The sequence below is a fragment of the Cavia porcellus genome, unplaced genomic scaffold (assembly GCF_034190915.1).
Source record: "Cavia porcellus strain 051 isolate PalLab524CR breed Dunkin Hartley unplaced genomic scaffold, mCavPor4.1 scaffold_11, whole genome shotgun sequence".
In the NCBI taxonomy this organism is placed as follows: Eukaryota; Metazoa; Chordata; class Mammalia; order Rodentia; family Caviidae; genus Cavia; species Cavia porcellus.
The window spans coordinates 33,497,776-33,514,000 of NW_026947494.1; positions in this window are offsets into that span (position 1 = coordinate 33,497,776).

Consider the following 16,225-nt stretch of genomic DNA (forward strand, 5'->3'; position numbering starts at 1 on the left):
CATTTCACACTCCTCTGCTCATTGGATTCTGTTTCACTTTTCATCTTGATAGAATGTTGAACATTTTCTCTCTGGAGTCAGGTCAATATCAGTGCACTGAAACTCTTGCTTCGAGCTGTTCTTTCTGTAATCTATGGCAGAGTACTGAACGTCTTGCTGTCAGTGCTATCAGCAAAATGAAGAGAGAACTCTTAACCAACTTAGTGCCTTGCCCGATCTAAGCTCTTTGTAAGTGATATGTAAGTATTCCTAAATGTTTGTTATTTGAGAATTTCTCAAAAAACAAAGAAGAAGAAACACATGGTATATCTCTAGTGCAATGGAAAGGTCATTGGGCCAAAGAGAGAGCATGGTTTTAATCTCAAACCATGGGAAATAGAACTAAGACCTTGGTTGCTCTTAGGCCTATAAGACCTAAATTGAATAGAATAGTCACAACATGCTCTTCCAGGTGTAAAGTTCTTTGGTCATGACTAACTTATAACAAGAGAAAAATTGTTTCATATATCTTTGGTCCATTAAATATAACCAGGCTTACCTTACAGATGTCATTTCTGCCTTTTTGCAGATTTTCCAGTTTGAAAATGTTCCAAAGAAGCATTTTCAAACCTATTTCCCCAGTGGATAATGTGACATTTTCTCATTTCAATATCTTACAATTTTTCCATCTGGGAACCAAAACAGAGTTTTAGCATTTTATTCTAGTGACACCTGTAGTCAAATTAACCATCTCGCTAGTAGATTTAGTACAAGCACGTGAACTTGGCTTCCAGGAATAACTCTCCAGTGCAGAATGTTTTTAAGATGTGCTAATGAGACACTACTTACTACATCAGTTTTCAGCTGTGGCTTGAACAAGTTCCAACATTCTTGGTCTGAATATTGATGCAACCCTGAGATAAGGACAAAGAAATATTTAAAAGAAAATGGAAGCCATCTAAATTTACCTTTCTTAAGGAATTTTGACATCTTAACTATTTGAATTATTCACCAATAAATAAACCCAATTAGAGACATTCTGAAACTAAAATAGTACTAGCAATACTCAATTCAACTTCCTACTCATCCTTTAAAGGGTTTGAAAGCCTCCATGAAGCTTATTTAATATTGAAGAAATGAGATTAGTATGTCACATACTGCTAACCCTCTACCAGAACATGTGGTTTCTACTAATAAATCCTCTTTAACTCATTCTATTTAGTTTTTCTGAATGAAAACCTCAGGTCTTTTTTCAATGAGATACATGAACTTTCATATTAATAGCGTCATAATTGTATGCCTGGTGTTCAATTATGACCTTTGTGTTTCAATAGTCACAATGGATTACTCTAAATGAGGTGCAGTGAGACTTTTCACTTGGATTGGTTCTCACTGACTTAATTAAATATTCAGTAATGTCTATCACCATGTACTAAATTAAAATCTAAATGGGTCAAAGATCTGAATATTAAAACAGAAACGCTAAATCTATTGGAAGACAAATTGGGTAGAAACCTTGGAGACATAGGAGTAGGTAGAGAATTCATGAATAGGACTCAAACTGCACGGGAAATACTTCCCAGAATCAATAACTGGGACCACTTCTTATTAAAAAGTTTTTGCATGTCAAAAGAAATCTCCAGCATAGTGAAAAGAAAACCCACAAACTGGGAAAAGATTTTAGTGAACTCTCTCTCAGACAAGGGACTCTTGTCTAAAACATATAAAGAATTAAAAAAACTCAGACCTTCAAAATTCAAAGATCCAATCCAAAAATGGGCATCTGAGATGAATACGCAATTCTCAGATGAAGAAATGCAAATGGCAAATAAATACATGAAAAAATTCTCATCATCATTGGTCATTAGAGAAATGCAAATTAAAACCACACTGAGATACCATCTCACTCCTGAAAGAATGGCCAGGATCAAGAAAACCAACAACAACAAATGCTGGAGAGGCTGTGGGGAAAAAGGAACTCTCCTGCACTGTTGGTGGGAGTGTAGACTGGTACAGCCTTTGTGGAGATCTGTCTGGAGGTTTCTCAAAAAGTTGGGATTGGAAATCCCATTTATTCCAGCTATTCCACTTCTAGGCATATTCCCAGAAGAACTGAAAGCATCATACCACAGGGATATATGTGCACCTATGTTTATAGCAGCACAATTTGTAATCGCCAGATCTTGGAAACAACCCAAGTGTCCATCAACTGAGGAATGGATAAAAAAGTTGTGGTATTTCTATACAATGGAGTATTATTCAGCTATAAAGAAGGATCGCATTGAGATATTTATCAATAAATGGGCGCAGCTTGAGACCATACTCATAAGTGAAATAAATCAATCTCGCATGTATGAATACCGAATAGTTTCCCTAATGTAAGTAATGATTCAAATATATAAAAATATGTGATAATCATGATTCCCCATTATGTGGCCTTGAAGCCTTATAAAATTTTCACTTATTAATTAGAAAGGCTTTACTCTGGGCTTTTTGATATGGAAATATTTGAAGCTATAGTATATGAAGTTTTATCCAAATATTTTAAGGAAAAAGACAGACACTATGGTAACTACTATTCTTTAAAAAAAAATTATTCAGCTATTTCTTATGTTTATTTTAATTAAGGGAAAAACTTAAAAAATTAGGATATATAGTAGTAACTCTTTTTGATCTCCTATTAACTTGTTTTGAAGTCCTGTAATACTCCCAAGATCTTGTTTTGACTGATTAGACTCTGTTCCATTCTGTGCGATAGTAGCAAGTTTGAAGGTATAGGCAACTAATTTGAAGGCAATAAGATTCACAAAGATGCCCATTCTGGTTTGACTATTGTCTCCTTTGGAAGTCCTGTAATGTTCACAATGCCTAAGTTTTATTGGTCTTGTTCTCCACTGTTTTGTCCGGCTTTATAATATCTAATGAGATGGACAATTCCTTTTAAGGAAACAAGAGACAATGTTGATAACCATTGTTGATGACCTTGTACTCTGTTCTACATCATGTGCTATGTCTATCCTTGGTTTGGACTTACAGCTTTGTTTTGCCATATTTGACTTTATTCTCTCCCCCCCAAGAGAGTAACGAGAACTGAGGAGTAATAAAATCCAAAATGTATAAATTTTGTTATAAAAAAGAGAGGGAGGGGAAAAAAAAAAGAGCTCTAACGGATATAACAACAAGTGTGTTTAGGGATGTTAAATAGCTGACTATATTAATGTTTTTGGATCATTGAACACAGCTGTATGCAGTCTCTCCGTTTGAATGTCTACTTTGTATTCTTTGATACTGTGATTTGAGCAACTATTTCCAAGATGATATTATGTAATCTATTAACAGGTGATTTCTTACTGTTATGTTTTTTTTTGTAGTTATGTATTATGTGTAACCTTACACTGCTTTGTTCTGTTTTGTGTTTTTCTCTTTTTCCTCTTAAATAAAAAAAAAAAATTCCCCTATGCTTTACAGTGTATTGTTATTGTAATTAGAATATCTTTGTTATCATTTTCTAAATTGTCTTAGCTGATATATGTAGGCCAACCAATTTCCTCTTGTATAAGTATTACATTATTAGTCATGTTCTAGGTTTATTTTCTTGCCTTTTTTTGGTAGAAAATTACATCATTTAACAAAGAATTTTACATTTTCCTCTGTTAATATATCAGTCAATTCTCTTTATGTCTTCTTGTAACAGAAGAACTTCCAGAAATGTTAGCTAATGACGTGGGTGAGTAGTGTGCAGTCTTGTCTGGTTCTTGCAGTGGGAAAGCATCTCTGTAGTGTCCCCATAAAGCATGAGACTGTGTATCAGGCTGCAATACTTTTTATTGTGATAAAGATGTATTTTATTCCTACTTTATTAAAAGTTTAAAAATATAAAAAAAAATATTCAGTAATGGCTGTGGAGATTAACTCAACTTTCATGACTTCAATCTGGCAGCCCTTGGGTGTTTTTTATCATTTATTAGAATATTATTATTGTAGATTGACTCCACTCTCATCACCACCAATAATTATTGACTTTGGGGTTCTCAGAGTCATGCACAATAATAGAGGTTATGCTTGAATAGATTTTTAATTTTTAAAAACTTTATTAGTATATTTTTATAATACATAATGATTACACTCACCATGGATAGTTGTTATATGAACATAGCACACCTTAATTCTTTTTATTTCCTTTTTCCTTCTTCTCTCTCCCAGTCCCTATGTTGTGTTCCTATCCAGTGTCACACTGAACACCTCAAGCTCTGACTTTGTCCTGTTTAATGGCCCAAGCTTTGCTTTGTTCATAAGAATACTAGTTAGAGTGTTTCTTATCATCAGTCATAAACTCAGCTCAGAAAAATCTGATCTTAATTTTTCCTAATTTATGAATCCATTTCTATCTAATAGCATTGAAAATATTCTCTAAATCATTCAAGGGAAATGGTAATTTCAAAGATTTTTCATTCATTTCAAACTTCAACTTAATGTTAGATTCCCTTTCAGATCTTCTGTATCCCTTGAAAACTTTCAATCTCTGGAGCTTTAAAAGCTTGCAGCATTGAAAAGAGAATTAGCTCCTTCCTAGTATCTATATATTATCTGCTAGTGCTGAGAGATAAGACAACTTTCATGGATTTGGCCATTTGCAATGCCTAAGACAGTGCTGTCCAATAAGAATATAATCTGAAGTTGTAATTTTAAATTTTCTAAGAGTCATATTAGAACAAGAACTAATTCTGTGGAGGTATTTGTGCGTTTGCACATATAGTATCCCTTAATTTAGACTGGCTACATTTCAACTGTGTTAGTTGGAAAGCACAGTGCTATACTAAAGCCACTGCTGACACATTCATTCATGATGTTTACTGAGACTGTCATCTGAGACTGGAGAAAATGGACCAGTCATGAGGTTTTAAGGGCTTAGAGGCCCAGTCACAGTCCAAGAATTATAGATCATTTATCTTTTTCAGTTGGGAAAACAAGTTAAGGGTAGAGGATTCAGATTATAGGAAATCTTTCTGTGATCCTCAAGACTCTCCCAGGATAATATTTTGAGGAGAAAAACTAGTATGAGATATCATACATCTCCTTTCAGACACCTCCTTTGTCTGCATCTATGAGATCTCTAAGGTCATACTGGGTTTTTCCGATAGCCCAATCCCACCGATAGCCATTCAAGTGCAAAGTGCACCTGCTATGGTTCTCAGAACTGTAGTCAACGAGTACTATACTCATCTTCTCCACACTTAAGCCCCTGCTTTCAAAGCCCCCAGTCCCCTGGAGAAAATTCAGGTTCAAGAGGTAATGGACATGGCTCACACTACCCTACTCAGTTTTGTTTTCTTTCCCTGCCAGGTCCAGAGGATTTTTATGTAAGGAGATGGAAGGTGACAATCCAAATTGAATTTAACACTTAGGTTTCTAACCAGGTAGACGAGGTACCAAGCTAGACAATTCAAATCCTGAGGATTATTATGGAGAGACTGTCTGTGGTATTCAGGATCTTAGCTATGACTACATTTTTGACAAGAAAAATAAAATAAACAGGCAGTGCCAGAGTGGCTATGGTGCTGGGTTTCAGCACTTGGCTCTTGTTATAAAGACTGGAGAATCTAGAATTTAAGAGCAAGCTCTTCGTCAAGTAGAATCAATTAACAAATGGAGATGGTGTATGGGGGTGATAACTAGAAATAAAGACCTAGTATAGAAGAAATGACTGCATAAAAAAGAAGTTAATGAATGTCATAGATCAAGGGAGTAACACGGTACTCTAAGTCACAATGTTAAAACAAGTAATTCTTCCTAAGGCATCAAGAAGTATAACTGAGTGCTGCTTTCCAGTACTTCAATTTTATTTGTAAGACATAGAGTCTTACTAAAACAAATGGTGTCAACTGTTTAACACAGAGACTTTGGTTTATCTGGCCGTCTTTTAGCAAGTAAGCATGCTATTTTTCATTAAGTAAACATTCTTCATAAACATCTTTCACAGTCTGTATTTTAATGGCCCAGGAAGACTGCAAAATTAATGCTTTGAGGAAACTGCATATAATTCCTGTTGCTTTAACTTAAGATAATTCTAAAAACTCTGACTTAATTTCCAACATAGCAAAATAAGTTCTGCTTTGGGAAATGCAATCAGGCACATTTAGAGTCAATTACCTGGGCCAGTCATACAGAGGCAAAATCAACAGTGAGACAATTTGATTAAAGTGCTTATTTCCACTTTTTCACTGCGTTTTAAAAAGACAATTTACTTTCAAATTTTGGGGAAAAAATTGAACTCATACAAAACATTGAAAACATTGAACTAAAAACAAATTTAGAGTAAATCTGCTTATGAGAATAAAATATCAGTAACAAAAAATTTTGTCAGTGGCACAAGGCACTTCACGATGGGATTTTCTTTCTATAGCAGTCAGACCTCTCAAAGATAAGCAAAGAACTATGTTTCTTCTTAGAAAAAGAAATCATTTGGTTTTCCATTGGGCTTACTGAAATTCTTTTGCATTCGTCTTTTAAGAGAAAGATGCTATATGAGATTCATTGAAAATATGAATCAAGTACCTTTTCTTTTTTTTTAAAGAACCTCACTCAATAGTGTAATAATATTACAGAAATCTATTAAAGCCAAATCAAGTGGTAGATATCACTAGATAACTAAAAGATAAAAATATTGATATTTTAGACATTAAATGGCCTAAGAAATCCTACTTTATGAATGGGTCATAGACCACCATGACAGTGACTACATTTAAGGTAATTATTGGTTAACCCCTATTAGTAAAATTTCATTTGCGATGATGAGCCTATATGTATTTCACTCACTTTGTCTAGTTTGTTTCCAAAATATATTTTACATATGTGTATCTATAAGCACAAAATTTATCTGTGGTGTAGATTGAATGTTTCTGGCCTTCCACCCCAAAATATACATACTGAAGTATTATCCTCAGTAGGATGGTGTTTGGAGGTAGAGTGTTTGTAGGTGTAGGTGTCGTAGTCATTAGGACAGGACCCACGTGAGTGGGATTAGTGAGCAAATGAGAAGAGGCAACACAGAACACAGTCATCTTATCTACAATATAAAAGTAATAATGACAACAACAACAACAACAACAACAACAATAATAATAATAACAGCATTCTGCGAACTAGGAAGCCACCCTCAGTGTGCATTAAGGCTGCCCATGCCTTGATCTTGATCTCTTCAGCCTCCAGAACTGTGCGTGAATTTCTGTTGGTAATAAGCAACCTAATGGATTATAGTTTCTTATAGCATCCTGAATAAAGACATCTTTTTTTCTATACAAAGATACATGGAACATCTTTGCCAGTATCAACAGGCTTGGCAAAAGATCAAAATCTTTTCTGTTTACTTACAATTGGTTTAACTCCTGTAGCGTGCTAGAGTTCTGAGAGTCTTAGTGTTTAAAATTTTTCATTCCTTAAAAATTGGTAATATAAAACTGTATGCATACTTAAACTCTATTAATCTTTACAAATGTTTATTATTTCTCAGGTAATAGAAGTCTTAAATTATCAAATCTTTCAGTATCATAAATACATAGGATTAGGAAACAAAAAAATTTACCCATCTTACTTCAGCCTTCTAGTGGTTATAGCAGACGAATGTGTATGTATCTCCCCAACATATACACATGCTTAGATCTGAAATTGCAAGACATACACTCACCCTAAGGTATTAGCACAGACCCCAGGGTAAAATAAGTTTTTTATTTAGTTGAGGCACGGCTGGGGAGTGTATGGGTGAACATAAAATAGCTTCAGACAGAGTGGAAGGAAATCAAAATTTACCAAATGAAAAATGGGCCAGTGTGGTGACTACTCTTGCCCCCTTCAATACAATTGACAGACAACTGAATTTAGTCTTGAAATATCAAATGAAGACGTCCAGCTACACTAATATTAGCTACACTATTCCACTTAACACTTATTTTTAGTAAGTAATAAATGGTAATATTATATATTACAAGACCGTATTTCCAGGCACTGTTTTTAGAATCTATTACAGAGTAATCATATGAATATGGCTTTCCTTGAGTCTTAACCTTAGAATCTGGCCTCAGAACCCACAAGGGAGTTTTCTGACAAAATTACCTGTATAGGATAAAAATTGTGTTTTGCATATTCTTTTTTAAGATACGGTATAAAATTAAAGCCCAGTCGTTGGATCTGCTTGTAAAAACCATAAAGTGACTGGACATACAAATTCTTCTCTACAACACTTGCAGATGATTTCTAGGAAACCGAATAAACAATGCAATAGAATCAGGGAATGAATAATAGTAATTTTAAGAGTGTATAATAGAGCACGGTCTGATTACTTCATGACTAAATCTCTTTAATTAAAAATAGAGACTGGACTAAGAAAATATTACTTTCTCTTTACCTGAATGGAAAGAAACCAGATAACCATTAGCTGACTATACTGCTCGGTCTGTTTTTTCTTCCAAGAAATAGTCCCCTTTTCAATGAATAATTTTTATAATCATTCTGATAAAAGCAGCTACATTATTTCAATTTTTGCAACATTTTTCTCTGCCATATAAGTATTCTGAAGATTATGGAGTAAGAGTCCAGACTGTGGAATATGGATACTATGTAAAATGGATTTTTTTAAATGGAAACAACACTTTTATAAATATGGAGGGAAAGAAGGGTTCAAAGTAGCATAAGGGAGTGGGGAAAAAAAGACCAGTTGAGATAAGTCACGTACAGGTACAAAGTTCCTATGGTGAAACTGATTACTATGTGTATTTAAAACGTGTCAGTAAACTTGATTAATAAAAAAAAGTTCTGGAATGTATTTGCCTAAAAGAATAAGATAATATACATGACACAAAAATAACACGAGGATCACAAAAATGATAAAAAAGAATTTGCCTCATTATCAGCATCCTTAAAATGTTAAGTGTGTCAAATTAAGGTTTCTTGTCACAGAATTTTATTTTAACTTTTCTGTACACTTTTTGGTTTCTATTTAACATCTATATGTGTAAGCTAGAAAACATAAACTGAAAAAATCTTGACTGCTAATGAAGGCATTACTATGCATATGAGATGTATACAGTTTTAATTGGAGTAATTTGAATTCCAGAATAAGCTGTAAAATTTTTCCTCCACCTATCTACCTTGCAATACTTTATGCAGGATTTACTTGGTTTCTTTTTAAGATTTTGGTAGATTCTCCCAATGAAGATATAAGAACCAAGATAATTTTCTTGTGGAAATTTTCAGTTTGTGAACCTTTATTCTGATGAAAAAATATAGGTCTATTCAGATTTTCTTTGTTTTAATGCCAGGTTTTGTAATGAGTCAACAAATTTCTCCATTTTATGAAAGCTGTCAGATTTATTGGCACAATGTTCACAGTCATCTTCCACTTCTGCAAAACAAGTGGTCAAAACATAACAACGTGAACCTATGCACATGTTGGCTGGAAACCTGGCAGGGTGTAACCGAGACTTCGCCTCAGGGTCACACAAGGCTGCGTCTGAATATTGTAAACCTGAACTGTTTTTTTGAGTTCAGTGGCACATGGTTATCCGGATATATCTATTCCTGACTTACTCACTTTCTTGCTATGGGACAGCTGGAGACCTCCTTCCAGCAACAGGTCACCTGCAGTTGGTTGCTGTGTGATTCTCTTTCAGCTTTTCTAGAATTATGGTAATTTACTTTCCCAGGGTCAGCAGGCGACTTTTACTCCAGTCTGATAAAACAGAGTCTTACACTTTGTAACCATGGAATAATTCCATCATATTTAATCATATGTAATGGCTCTGTTACACTTGAAGTAAGATAATTACACAATGCAGGTACTCATAGAGGTGGGAATTTTAGAAGACATTTTGTTCACAGATTCCCTTATTAGCTTCTCAGTTTCATCAAGATTAGTAATTATTTCTCTACTTTCAATCTATTTGCTGATATCTACTGATTTCTTTAGATATATTCCATAACGTTTAAATGTCATATTATCCTCTAGATTACGGTCAAATGTTTACTGAACTTATGATTTCTTTCTTACCTATTTTGTCTAGAATGTGTTATTTGATATCCAAATGTTTTAGGATGTCAAGATATCACTTCATTAATGATTTCTAATTTGTTTCAGTTTTAATCAAAGGAAATATAAATCTGTAAAATTTTAATTCTTTAAAATTAATGTTTGTTTTCTAGTTGACACTGCAGTCTATCTTGATGATTGTTTCATATGCACCTAAAAAATGAGGATTGTGCTTTTGGTGGAAGATTATAAAAATGATGTTTCCAATTGCTGTACGTCAGCTATCATTTTTTTATTGAGGGGCTGTGAAATCTTCACAGCCACAAGTATTGATTTGTCTATTTGTCCCTTTGAGTTCTGTAGGTTTTGTTGACAAGTTTAAAACCTGTTATTTGATATAATGTTTTTAAGACAGTTTTCTTTTCCTCATAAATAGAATCTTCGTTATTAGAAATTATAACTTTTTATGTATTGTTCTCTAACTTGTCTTGATGTTTCTAATTGTTGAATATTAGCATTATCACTACAGGTTTCCTGTGATTAAGATTTGTAAATTATTTTATTTTCTGTCATTTATCTTTTATACTTTATCTGTCTTTAAAAACAGATTTCTTATAGATGTATAGATAAGTACATTTTTAGTCTTTCTGACATTCTCTATTTGTTAGAATAGCTAAAGCATTTACATTTGGTATAACTATTAATATAGTTGAATTTGGACATACCATTTTAAATGTAACATTTTCTATTTGTTCTTACTATTTTTTTTCTTCTTACCATACCTTTGTTTAGATTTTTTTTTGTTTTCCATTGTTCTATTGACTTACTATCATACCTTTTGATTTATGTTTTCAAAGGGTGTCCTAGGGCAACCATGTGAAATGGAAATGTAATGAAATTACCTGGAAGCCATATAAAATAAAATCAAGCATTTATTTATAGATTTTAAACAAATGCATTCCAAATATCTCATCAACATGCAATTAATCTAATCAATACTGAGATGAGTTGCATTATGTGTCTCCTAATATGACGCTCTGAAAATATTACATCATTTATGTAGTTTTCTATCAAATATGAATAATCTGAATCTTGTCATGAGTAAGAAATCATACAAAAATTGAGGGCAATTATCAAAACAACTGGCCCGTAAAGCACTTCAATAATACATCATCATAAGAGACAGCAACAGACTAAAGAACCTGTAAGAGTTAAGGAAACTAAAGAAATATTATTGTAGAATGCAATATGAGATCATTGATTAAATACAGGATTAGGAAAAATAAAATCATTCAAGATGTTGTTTTTAAAAATTGTCGATAGATTGTAGATTAGATGATAGTATTATGCAAATATTAATTATACATCTTTTGTAATTTAACTGTTATTGTAAAACAAAAATGGCCTCATTTTTAGACACACATCTAAAAGTATTTAGGAATAGATGTTGTAAAGATAGCTTATTCATAGACAATTAAGCAGTTATGATATTGATGGACGTCAAATGATAGTAAACAAAATGATTTAAAATGTGATAACATCTTAACACTTGATGAAGAATGTTTAAGAATATATTGTAGTATTCTAGAAACTTCTTTGTAAGTTTTCAGTGGCCCCAAAATAAAGAGTTTAAATTAATGAATTTAGAAGTTAAAAGATATAAAATTATTAAGATAACAAATGCACCATGTTTTAATATATTAAACATAATCTTTATAAAATGTTAAATACTTATAAATACATTTAAATGTAAACATATCCAAATCCATACATTACATGGAAAACTACAAAATATCAAAGAGAAACATCAAAGAAGTATGATCTTCACGGATTAAAACACTGTACAAATGAGAACTCATTCCTCATCAATCAATACTTTCAGGCTTATGTAGACAAATATCAAAGTTGTTTGTTAATTGCCAAGCATTAGCTTTCTGTATATCATATACTCATTTAGTAGATTTATTTTTAAATTGCAAATTTGGAACAAATGTTTTTCTGCTTTGTTTCTTGAGGTAACACAACTCTATAAAGACAAAATAAGCATAAAAAGATTTATTGATGTGTTATATTGATTTAACTCAGCTACATTTTCAAGAACTTGAAGAAAATAGATAGGACTCTTCCAAAGTCATGAACCATCTTTCTTCTAGAAGAGAATTTTATATAACACAAAGCAGAACAAAAGCTATTATGGTTTTTATCTCGATAAAATCTCCAAAGTCTCCTGCCCTCTCAGGCGTGAGAGGTCACTCGGGTGGGACCTGGAAGGGTGACGCTCTCTTCCCAGCCCCTCCTTTTACTCTCTGCTTCCTGGTTGCCATGGAGCTAGCAACTTTTCCTCCTCTATTCCCTATACCATGATGTTCTGCCCTGGAGCCAGTGGACAGTGGACTGAAACTTCTATAAACTGAAACTTCTATAAACCTCTCCACCTCTTAATTGTGGATGTCTCTGTGATAAGGAAAATGACTAAGACAAAACCCTACACAGAATTTACTGTCACAAGCTTATGCTTTCAGTCTTGCCCTGCAATTGTTAATCCCTGAATGATCACATGTACATGCATTCACACATGCATAGGCACACACACACACACATGAAATTTTAGTTTCCACTGAAATAGTTAATCTATATGAAATATGTGAAATGGTTAAAGTAGATTAAAGCATATGAAATGCACAGTGTCATCCCTAGAAATTAACTGCAATTAATTAAACTAAAGTTTCTATCTTTATTTTCTATTCTCTTTCTGGTTTTTAAGTTATCCTACTAGCTTTTGAAACATCAGCACTAATTCCTCCTATCTGTTTTGATGCCCCTTATCTAACCTCTTTTTCCTCCCTAATCCTAATACAGTGACCAAGATTACTCTCTCTCTCTCTCTTTTCTGGGATATCAATTTTTCAGTTTCCACAAATAAGAAAGAACATAATACATTTGCTTTTCTGTTTCTGGCCTTTTTCACTAAATATGTTGTCCTCCAATTCTACTCTTTGGCTGAAAATAATAGAATTTAATTTTTACAGCTGAGTAACACTCCATAGTACTTTGGCCACCGTATTCATTCACCCATTGATGAACACCCTAGTTGATTCCATAGCCTGGCTATTGTGAGTCCTGCTTCAATAAACACGGGAGCACAGATATCTCCTTGACACAGTGATTTCTTTTCCTTTAAATGTGCCCACCATAGTATGATTGCTGAATTCTACATTAGCTCTATTTTTAGTTTTTTTAAGGAAATTTCCATTATATCCTTCATGATGGCTATACTGATTTACATTTCAACTAAAAATGAATAAGCACCATTTTTTAAATCAGAGATTGGACTCTTAACCTCGTACTGGCCAGGGAGGTGCTTATGCTACTGAGCTAAATTCCTGGCTAAGAATTCTTACTTTACAGTCTTCCAGCATTTAGTTTTTGGTCTTCTTGATGATAGTCATTCAGTTGGGGGAAGCTGCTGCTGTCTCACTCTGATTTTGACTTGCATTTCCCTTATGATTTTTGTCTTATTTTAAGAATTGCATATTCAAATCATTTGCCCATTTTTCATAGGATAATTTGTTGGATAAGTTTTGGATATGAATGCTCTAGATATCAATTTCTTCTCTGATGAATAAGTTAGAAATATTTTCTCTCATTTGTGCCTTTACTACTGATGACTTGCCATGATGGACGGAACTTCCTTAGTTTGTCCGTTTTTACTTTCGCTCTATGTGCATTTGAGGTTTTGTCCAAGAAAAACTCTGCTTACCCCGGTATCTTGAAGCACTTGTCTTACTTTTTCTTCTAGTATCTTCACAGTGTTAAGTCTTACATTTGGATTTTAGATGCATTTTGAGTTGATTTTTGCATATGGTGAGAGATAAGGACACAGAAACATTTATTTATTTGTGTGTGTGTGTGTGTGTGTGTGTGTGTGTGTGTGTGTACACAGGTGTACAGTGATGCCTCAGTTCACGAGTGCTTCTGTTTGTGAAGAACTGGGTTTGGAAATAGAATCATTGGCTAAAACTTTTTTGTTAATGAACTCTGCATTGGGTGATGAACATGACCAAGGACATCTTCTCTGCATGAGCACAGCCATCTTTCCCACTCTGAAACATGATCATGGCTTTTTCTAGTCAAGATCATGGTTGCAGACATACCAGTATACACTTGCTTTAAAGTTTTTTTGTGTGCTTTTTAGTACACACATTACTGTCCAATATTATTCTACTCATCATGGCTCCAAAGAAAGTGAAGAACAAACACGATGGTGAAAAGAACATGCTAAGTGGAAATGAAGGTGACAAGAACATGCAAAACAATGATGAAGGTAACAAGAAAGTTCAGAGCAAAGATGTTAAGCAGAAAATTTTGAAGAAAATAACCACTGAATTGAAGAAAATGGTAGAAGAGTATGAATGTGGTATTGGTGTGGCTGATCTGGCCTTGGAGTACAAGATGATGAAATTAACAACCATAGGTATTTTGAGAAATAAGATGCCAGTAAAGAAACTGACATGGCAAAAGGAATAATGATGTTAAACCAAGTAGAGGGCATGAGTCCCAGAAGTGGAAAAACTTTTGTTAGTGTGATTGAATGAGAAATAGCTAGAAGGTGGTAGCATTAGTTAAACTACAATCTGTGAAAAAGCTAGGAAATTCCAGCTATTTACTGCAAGAAAAGCCCTCCGTAAGTGCAAGAAGTGATGAATTTAAAGCAAGTAGAGGGTGGTTTGATAAATCCCATAAGAGATTTAAGTGTCATCCACTGCATGCTAAGATATGGTGAGGCTTCCAGTTCTAACAAGGCTGCTTCAGAAGCCTACAAGCAACAATTCACAGAATTCATGAAAGCAGAATGATACATTGCTCAACAAATATTTAACTGCTGTGAAACTGTAGTCTTCTGGAAGAAGTTGTACAAGAGAAGCTTTATTATGCAAGGGACGAACACACTTCAAGAGCATAAACCCATGAAGGACAGATTGACCCTTTAACTGTGTGGAAATTCAAGAGCTGATCTGAAGATTAAGCCACTACTGGTAGACCCTTTCAAGGTCAAACTGGCTGTCATGTGGAGAGCCAGTGCAAAAGTATGGCAATTGCTCTTTGAATGACTGAGGGATTCACACCCATGTTAAGAACACCTTTCTGACAGCAAACTTGCCTGAAGGTGTCTCCTTCTGGTGGAGGATACCCTGGCACACCCTCCAGCCTTGGAAGATGATAGATATGACTGAATATGACTTCGTAGAGCTCAGGTTCCTCTCTAGCCCCTACATGACACCTCTTGTGCAGCCCATTGACTAAAAAGTGTCTGTAATTTCAAGAAGCTATACAAAAAGGCACTCTTCAGCAAGTGCTTTGTTGTCACAGAAGAGAGGTCTTTGACTCTGAAAGAATTTTGGAAGAAACACTTTGATACCATCCACTGCATCAACCTCACTGATAAAGCCTGAGAAGAGATCATGTGCCAGACCTTAACTCAGCCTGGAACAAACTGCGCAGAATGTGTCACTGAACGTGATTCTGTCTGATGGACACGTAATGGAGGAAATTGTGTCCATGGGCAAGAGTGTGAGTGTGAACATTGATGGTGCATACATAGAGGAACTTGTTGTGGACCATACAGATGAGCTGATATTGAAGAACTTGCTGAGGAGCAGCCCATTGAGGAAGAGAAAAACAGGGATGACATTCACAGTGATGTGATAAAGTCCGTTTTGAAAAAAATAGAATAAATGTCAAAATTTCTTTGAGAAGCACCACCTCAACATAACTATCATGAGAAATGCTGAATCTGATGAACAATAGCACAGCCTCTTATTTCTAGACGGTTATGCAGTGCAGGAAAAAAACAAGTGGACATCTAGAGCAGCTCTCCAAACTCCAGAAGGAAGATGATGAGGGATGAAGACAGGAATCAATATACAGAAAGCTGAGGTCAAGTGAACCCCTTCCCCTGATGGGAGTAAGGCGCTGCCTGATACCTACAGGACATTTATTTATACAGTCAGCATATGAATAAGTTCATTGGGACTTTGAGGGGAGGATAGGATTTGAGATTTAAAAAAAATCTAATCTTTAGCAGAATGCCTTGGTGGCTTCATGGAAAACAATAGGAAACTGTGTATATTACTTGAAGCCCAAGTCAAGTCACCGTGTGCATCAGCTCCCTGAGCTGTGCACTCTTCTCAAGGGGCCTTGCCAAACTCAGAAGCAATGATTTTG